The sequence below is a fragment of the Pan paniscus genome, chromosome 11, assembly GCF_029289425.2.
Source record: "Pan paniscus chromosome 11, NHGRI_mPanPan1-v2.0_pri, whole genome shotgun sequence".
Lineage (NCBI taxonomy): Eukaryota > Metazoa > Chordata > Mammalia > Primates > Hominidae > Pan > Pan paniscus.
The window spans coordinates 91,720,469-91,729,588 of record NC_073260.2 but is presented as its reverse complement, the minus strand read 5'-3'; the positions used below and the strand labels follow the sequence as shown (position 1 = coordinate 91,729,588).

General features: G+C 40.7%; 1 long non-coding RNA gene across 1 annotated transcript in view; it reads right to left on the bottom strand.

The window, feature by feature from the left end:
• Positions 1 to 5,442: 5,442 nt before the first annotated feature.
• LOC129398696 (uncharacterized) overlaps positions 5,443 to 9,120 on the bottom strand; it is a 47,286-nt gene continuing 43,608 nt past the window's right edge. The window contains exon 3 of the long non-coding RNA XR_008626573.2: positions 5,443 to 7,977. This is a non-coding gene — a long non-coding RNA (uncharacterized LOC129398696). The remainder of the gene's footprint in view (positions 7,978 to 9,120) is intronic.

Genomic DNA, 9,120 nt, shown 5'->3' with positions numbered 1-9,120 from the left:
TCTTCCCAAACAGTGAGTGAGGACCTGATCATTCTGAAGATCAAGACAGATTTTCTACCTTAAACGGCAGAGCCCTCACTATTGGTTTTCTGAGGATAACAGGTTTCCATGACCCCAAAGGGAAAGCTGGCCTGCCTTCAGGGGACACATTAAGCGGCAGGGTGCTAACCTGGGAGGGACCAACCCTGAGACTGGCTGGATGTTTAAGCTGACAGAATTTCAGCAGAAAAGCATCAACCATCACTGTCAAAAGCTCTGGGGTCAGGCCAGGCGCGGTGGCTCACGCCTGTAATCCCAGCACTTTGGGAGGCCAAGGCGTGCGGATCACCTGAGGCCAGGAGTTTGAGACCAGCCTGGCTAAAATGGCAAAACCCTACCTCTACTAAAAATACAAAAAATTAGCCAGGTGTGATGGCGGATGCCTGTAATCCCAGTTACTCAGGAGGCTGAGGCAGGAGAATCACTTGAACCTGGGAGGCAGAGGCTGCAGTGAGCCGAGATCGCACCATTGGGCTCCAGCCTGGGCGACAGATTGAACCTCCATCTCAAAATACATACATACATACATACATACATACATACATACATACATACAAAGCACTGGGGTCTTTGAACAGAAGCTACATGGCTCCCAGAAAAAGTGAAGCGCGCACACAGGCAGTCCTCATGAGTTGGTGGCCAAAGCCTTATCTGCATCCCTTTTCACTCACTATTATGTGGCATTAAGGAAATTTTCTGCTGAGCAGAGTGACCTTGACATGTGATTTCTTGTGCTTTTCTGGGTATATGCAGAGCATTATAAGAAGTAATGATTCCCAAAGAGCCCATCTAATCTGACAATTTTCATCAGCCTCCAAGGGGAGATTTTACCTTTTGCTCATTTCTCAATTTCTTTTTTTTAGTGTTACTATAAAAAAGAGAGGAAGAACAAGATCTATAACCTTTAATATGTCCTTGCAAAAGTTAGAGGTATGACATAAATATTCTCTTTCACTCATCTTTGCCACCAGTCAGCATTTCTCAGCAGGTGGATCAAGTATACAACTGGTCGAACTTTCCTCTTTCTCTAAATCTTAAAGATACTCTCCAGGCATCAAATGTGAGTTTGGCAGAAAAACCATGGGTACTAGACTCTTAGACTACTGGGAACAAATAACATGAATCTCGGCTATTGGATCCTGACCACTCTAATCTCAACCAATGTTGAGTCCACATTTGGGAACATGAGTCATAAGGACCCTAGAAATAAAACTCTGATTCTGGTTATTTACAAACCTTGTTTGATGTGAACAAAATCTATTATCCACCTTTTACCCTAAAACATCTTTTTTTTCTGATACTGAAACCACTTAAAAAAAAAAAGACTAAAATACAGTTTAAATGCTTTACAGTAAAAATTAATAACATTCAGCACAAAATCAATACTTAATTATTCATCATTAGCTATAGTAAGACTACAAATAAGAAGATAGTACTCGTTAGTAAAGCCAATTGCAATTGGTTTAATAAGGACCTCAATTAGCAAGTTGTATAAATGAAAAGACAGGAATTTGATAATTCAGTACAATTTTTAAAACATAACCCAACTATTTCAGGTTTATCAAAATCCTTAATTTTGATACATTGTACATTTCAGCTTCAACATAAAGACAAATATTTTGGGTTTTAGCCCTTTAAAAACTATTGCTGTGCTTCCTCTCTTCTCTGCTCCTGCCTCTCTGGAATCATTCTTTTTTTTTTTTTTTTTTAAACAGGATCTTGCTCTGTCACCCAGGCTTTAGTACAGTGGTGTGATCATAGCTCACTGCAGCCTCAACCTCCTGGGCTCAAGCCATCCTTCCACCTCAGCCTCCCAAGTAGCTGGGACTACAGGCACATGACACCACACCTGGCTAAATTCTTAATTTTTGTAAAGACAGAGTCTTGCTATGTTGCCCAGGCTGGTCTCAAACTCCTGAACTCAAGCAATCATCCCACCTCGGCCTCCCAAAATGCTGGGGTTACAGGCCTGAGCCATTACACCCATCCTGAAATCATTCTTCCATTTTTTGATTTAAATTTTTTTTGTAAAGATGGGGTCTCATTATGTTGACCAGGCTAGTCTCAAGCTCCTCGAGTGATCCTCCCACTTGAGCCTTCCAAAGTGCTGGAATTACAGGCCTGAGTTATGCCCAGTCTGGAACCATTCTTTATTAATCTTGGGAACTCCTCTCCATTCTTTCATTAAAATCTGCAAGGAACTATGTCTTCCTCACACACATACACACATTCACTCCACCCCCACAGTCAATGAGCTCTATTATCAATCCCAGGGAGAAAATGCCAAACCATGGGCTTTTTGTTTCAGAATACGGTAGCCCCCCCTTATCTGCAGTTTTGCTTTCCAAGATTTCAGTTGCCCATGGTCAATCCTGGTCTGAAAATACTAAATGAAAATTTTCAGAAATAAACAATTCATAAGTTTTCAATTGCACACCATTCTGAATAGCGTGATGAAATCTCGTCCATCCCACTCAGTCCCGCCCGGGATGTGAATCCTCCCTTTGTCCAGCGTCTGCACACTGTAGACGCTCCCATTAGTCAGTTAGCAGCCAGATCCATTATCAGATCAACTGTCATGGTATCGCAGTGCTGGTGTTCAAGGAACCCTTATTTTACTTAACAATGGGCCCAAAGCAAAAGAATAGTGATGCTGGTATATTGTTATAATTGTTCTACGTTATTATTATTGTTGTTAATCACTTACTGTGCCTAATTTATACATTAAACTTTATCAGAGGTATGCGTTAGAACGTTAAGAAGTTCTGCCATGGCATTTCGTCTGTATGTTTTGTTCTTTTAGCATACATTGCGCTCCTCCCTCCATTAGTCATTAAGGTCTTTGACATTAGATGTATAGGAAAAAAAACAGTGTACGGAGGGCTCGGTACTATCCTTGGTGTGGGGTCTTGGAAAGTATCCCCCACAGATGAAAGGGGACTACTGCATCCTATATAAGTTTTGGGGGGTAATTGGGCCTTTCTAATAATAGTTTCTAGAATAATGTTTTTTATTTTTTAGGAGAGACAGCAAGAATGCTTTGATCTGCTTATAATTATTATTTACTGGTCTATTATGTATTAAATGGGACTCTGTGCTGGACTGGACCATGAGTGATTATCCTTATCTGTATGACATAAGTGTCCACAAAGTTTCAAGTTACCAGCTTCGTTGGTAGTCACTGATATGGTTGTGTGTCTGGGTATTTTGTTCTTTTAGCATAGGCTGCACCCCTCTTCCCTATTAGTCATTAAGGTCTTTGACATCAGATACTCCGCCTTTTGTAAAATAAGATTAAAAAGTACAGAGGTCTACACATAGTGTGGCAGGAAATTCTCACTGGAGTTTACTGCTTGGGGCAGAGATAAGATTGAGGCCATTTAGCTACAAATAGAATGCACTGCATGCCCCATTCCCTTCACTGAGGCTCTGGTAGAGGCAAAGAAGTCCCAGCTGTCAATTCTGAAATTCCCAGGTGCACCAATCCAGATTACTTTAACTATTATTAATTACTGGCACCTCACAACTCATTGCCCCACACCAGTGCATCTTAATAGCATGGCTGAGAACCATGGATTTAACCTACGTGTTGAAGGTCAACCAAAGAATCCATTTGAAATCTAGAAATATCTACAGATCCAGATGCCAATGGCCAAGCAAAAAAAAAAAATCCCCAAAAAGCAGGACAGACAGTAATGGTCAAGTTCAGTGTGAACCTTTCCAAATCCAAGACTGGACCTGCACTCCTCTCCAGCCCAAGAGGAATTGTGGCCTGAGATGGTCTTCTCTGATCAGAGCTAAAGTATAGTGGGAAGAGCAGTAGACTCAGAGACCAGAGAACTGAATTCAATCCAACCTCTGTCACCAACTCACAAAGAGGCAATGCTGAGTGGAGAGATCGTGCAAAAAAAAAAAAAAAAAAAAAAAATGGACTTTGGAGCTAGACAGAACTGGGTTCAAATCCCAGCTCACTCAATTACTCTTCTTGTAACCTAGGGCAAAGCACTCCAGCTTTTTGTGCCTCATTTTTCTCGCCTGTAAAAAAAAAGGATAACAACATTTACTTATCAGGGATTCGTTATAAGAATTAAATGAGACATATGTAGGCACTCAATAAAGGTCAGTTGCTGCTGTGTGGCCTTGGACAAATCATTTAACATCTCTGCACCTCAGTTTCCTCTTTTGTAAAGTAACAGGAATGGGTTACATAATTTCTAGGACTCTTAACAACAGGGAATTCTGAAATCATATACCTCAGATCTGAGATCCTAGATGTCAGATCTTAGCAGAGGATAATAAACATAAGGAATAAATAACTAAGGAAAATTTGGCACGAGGGGTTGATTAGATCTTTTCAGAACGGTTATGGCGAAAGCAATACAGACCAAGCAGATTGGAAAGGCAGCCATCGCCCAGGCACTTACAGAAAGTAGACGTTCCCCAGGGAGCTGGGTACAGGGAGTAGCTCTGAGTCCCCTCACACAGGCCATTTCCACAGACGGAATAAATGGAGAGAAAGAAAAAGAACATTACACCCAAAAATATTTTAAGACCATAAAAGTAGACTCAATTAAAACAAATGTTTTAATGGAGCAAAAAGCAAAATGACTGACGCTTAATTTTGATGCTGGTTCTGTCACTAACTTGGTTTGCAGTTTTGCTTTGGCTAGCAGGAACCTCACAGTCAAATTTATTGTTCATGTTTAGTAACCCTTTAGAAGTTCTTATAGCCTACATGTTATGACTGCAATTCCACTTGCCCCTTTCACTCAGCCATTATACTTGATTTGCCATAATCACAGCTTTGTTTTTTTTTTTAGATTTTCCTATTTCATTGTATCTATTCTTGTAATCCACTTGAATTACTTTATGAAACAAGGCAGAATATAAATAAATAGAAATCATTTTGTGAGTCACTCAACTACTTTACATGTTCTTTTCCTGTGTTTAAAATAAGAGTTGGGACTCTGTCCAACATTCCTTTCAGCTCTAACCCTGTTGATTCTAGTCTTTCATTTCTGCACCTCAAAGGCCATAATATTAGGTGGTCTTTATAGAGCCTTGACTTAGTAAATATAGACAGCACTGGGCTCTCCAATACATTTTACTTGTTCCTTATACGTTTATTAGGAGTCACTTATGCTCTGGAAGATTATTGTCAGTAGAACTAATGAATTTTAAATGACTCATTTTGAAGATTTCCTTCCATCCTGTAACTACCAGTTGCTCCATTAGTATCCTTAGAATTGGAGCTATCACTCCAATTAACTCCAATATAACACTTGAATAGGGCTGAATGTTTGTATAGAAACTATTAACTTGACTAACAGTTTGAAATGATCCCACTTTGATCTTTAGCAACCCTATGTGATAAGTCAAGCTGGGGACACATCTGCATTTTGTAGATAAGGAAAGGGAAATACAAAGAGATTCAGTGACTTACTCAAAGTCACACAAGTAATAATCAGCACGAGGACTTCAACTCTGATCTTCTGACTCTACTCCTTGGCCCTCTGCAACCTCCCAGCCTCAATAAAACACTGGGAGGGGATGCTTCCAGGTCACACACCTCCTGTGACAGCCTCTTTGTTATGTTGCCCTGGAGAGCCACCTGCTCCAGTCCCATGGAGTGCCATAGAATTGTCTTATCCCTCTTTCACATACAGACCTTCTACTTTTTGAAAACAGTAATCCTGTACCCTTTAAATCTTTTATTCCTGAGCTAAACATAAGAGTCAAATTCCCTGAGAGCTATTTTATCTGTGAGGCACACGAAACTCAGTGGCTAGGGTCCATTGCTTTTCAGGGGCCTATGGAAAAAAAAAAAAAAGGTTCCAAGATACAGATAACAAAATTGAAATTAATAGCCATTTAATTAACTACCTGAAAAATGTAACACTATGTCAATGTCATTGTTAAATTTATTATTCATTTATAAATTTATTACAGGTGAGAACACTTGTAGATTAGATTCTCTTGTTTTACAAGAATTCCTGAGTAGGCACACTGATTGATTTATGCCTACTCAGGAGAGTAGACACAGACAATTGTAAATTGAATAATCATGTATAGGCAAATAACTTCAAAGGCAAAAATATAAAAATCCCTTCAACATTTTTATGGAAAATTTTACATTTAATTCAAGATGTGGGTGCATTTTAATTCGTTTGATCTAAGTGATGATGCCTCCAAAAGAGTCTACATAAAGCTTAAAATGGTCCTGAGTCTTCCATGGCCTAAATTTCTCCATGTAGGCCAAGATAACTTTTAGTAAAATTGCTCCTTGTGGCTTCACAGTTTATGTAATTTCTTCTAGTTGCTGAATTTAACCAGTAAATTGAACCCCATTTACATTTGTTTGGAAGAAAATGAAGTTTCTGGGAGCACTCTGGGTCCTGCCACAATTCCACCAACATGACCTATCATATGTCAGAAGCATCCTCTCTCCACACCACACAAATCTAATCTCTTCCAGACATGATGAGAAACTGCTGTAACTCTGGCAAAAGAGCCACTGAAGTCAGCCACATTGCCAAGGGCACAGTTTTAATTGCCTCAAGGAGCCCTGGGGTGCACGGGCAGCACCCTAAATATATTGTAGGTTAAAACCATCTTGCATCCAGACACAGACTGTTAATTCTGTTAAACTTCTTCTATTCAAGTGATATGCCAGGTATCGAAAATGGGCAATTCTTTAAAGGTGCAACGGCTCTGTGAGTGCTCCTTTCACAGGGCCTAACGTGAGACCATCTGGCACGAAGGCTTCATCTGTGATGCCCTCAGAAGTCACCAAGAGGAAAAGCTGGGAGGATCTGCTTGTGAATTCCTAGGGCCGGTAATGATGACAAACCTGCTTTCTAGAGGGCTGGGCCTATGGGTCTTGGCTTCAATCCCAGGCCTGCGGGAAGTCGTGGGGAGCTGGATGATTGAGGCAATAGTACTGATGGTCTCTGCCAAAGCCACAGCCAATTCTAGAACTGGCTTCCCTGCTGGGAAGATGAAAGCCTGAGTTTTATCTGGGTTCTAGGAGGACTTCCAGAGTTCCTCTTCCTGAGGCAGGAAACAAAGCAAGCTCTTAAAGGGGGCGGGGTAGGGAACATGGGGCTCTGCATCAAGGTGTGTGTAGAAAAAGCTGCTACCCAAAGCTACTCTGTTCTCAGAGGCTCAGCATCCTGAATGAGGATGCATTTGCCTCACAAAAGCCCTGTCTCAGTCAAGCCCTTTGGAGTCTATCCAAGGTGACCACCTGCCCTATCTTCTAAGTCTACTTGTTCCATCTCTGTGCTTCAAACCTGAGTTTGCCTCTGTCCCAGCCCTTCAGACTGATGTTCAAATCAGCTTGGGTCTAGTCTCTGGCTTCTCTGATGCTGTCTGCAGGCTTCCCTGTGCTCCCAAAGCCAGTCCTGACTCCAAAACCCAGCCAGGCCTGCAGAGCTTCACCATCTCTGGTTGTCCAGGCAAAAACTCTGAATGCTGTAATGCAGAGATCACTAGAGCTTCTATGTAGAGACTCAGCCAAGACCCTTGAAGAAGGGAGACAAGTTTGGCCATGAAACAATAAACCACCTTTAGAAACTCAACAGCACTTATTGGGTGCCTGTGGAACAGTGCTAGGCACTGTGGGTACAGCAAGCTCTGCCTTCACAGAGCTTAGAATCACCTTCAGACCTGCTGAACAGACACTCCGCTTCCTTACCTTCTGCTGGTAGCATGGTGTTTAGGCTTCCAGGGCAGCTTACCTCTTTCCAGTTCTGATATGGGCAATAAGAGAAGTCACACCTGTGTGGACCAACACCACCGGGAATAGCAATAAAACAAGGGATCAGACAACCAAGGTACATTCCATCCCTTCCAGCTGATTCTTTCTAGTTTATGCATTGTTGCTCTGGGAACCCCAGGATCTATGGGTACCTTCAGCATAGATCCATGAAGTTGCAGCTGTAGAGCAAAAGGAAAAAATACATAATAGACGATAAATACCCTAGGGCTGTTTGGTGTACTAAACATTGAACTTGATCTTTCCACTGGAATAAGGAGAAGTAATTTACCTCATTAGAGAGTACATGGCAGCAAGAAAAATATAGCTCATGAACCATATTTATTTTCCATTAATCTTAAAACAACATCCCTCATCCAGATTAAAATACTCAAAACCAAGGGCGTATGATTGATTAAAGAGAAACATCCCTGAATCATGGGGTTGATTCCTGGAGGGGTAAAACAAGGAGACAGATTATTTGCTCTCTTATTACAGATTCCAAGATAAAACTCCTCCCACCTATGACCATGGATGGGTACTGGCATCTCTGAATCTTTCAAAGCTTGGAATATCTAACTTAAATCTTTCCACAGTATAATTTAATCCTTATTCTCTTATGCTACCCTCAGTGATATTAAATTTTGAAGATTAATACACATTGTTTAGGTGGTAGACCTTAAAAACCAAGAGCCGATTTAACATTTTTCAATCTTAAATTATTCTTAAATTGGGAACTTCATGGTCTTCTCTATATTTACTGCAATCAGGTGTGCCTTACTTTGTAGAATAAATGCATCCCAGAAGGTTCACCTTTAAAGTGAACTTTCCCCCTCTGAGAGTCATATAAAACCAATCCCAAGACAAAATGAAACCATCTTCAACTATTAAATCCTTTTTTAATCATGCATTTTAAAGGAGAAATTTTTGATAAAATAATAATACACTTATGAAAACAAAGTTTCTTTTGTCTGGCAGGATCACTTCTAGAGATAAAGGAAAAAACAGCAATTATAGCTTAAGAACAGAACGTCCTAGACTAAAAATTCACTCAGCTTTTATCAAATCTCTTCACTGTCATTGTACAAGAGAATAACAGGAAATTCTCTTTGGGTGCTCAGACCTTGTTTCCTAGCAATCTATGGAGGCTGAAGGCTCTTAAGAATAAGCAATAGAGCTAAGATCGGGGAAGGGTAGAGACCAAGGTCCCAAATATGAGAGGAAGTGGACCAATGAGGCAATCATGAGAAGGGGGCCTTCCTCATATGTGTTCAGTGTTACCTGTTATCCAATTTAAAGTCAGGCTTTAGACGTCATATAATAAG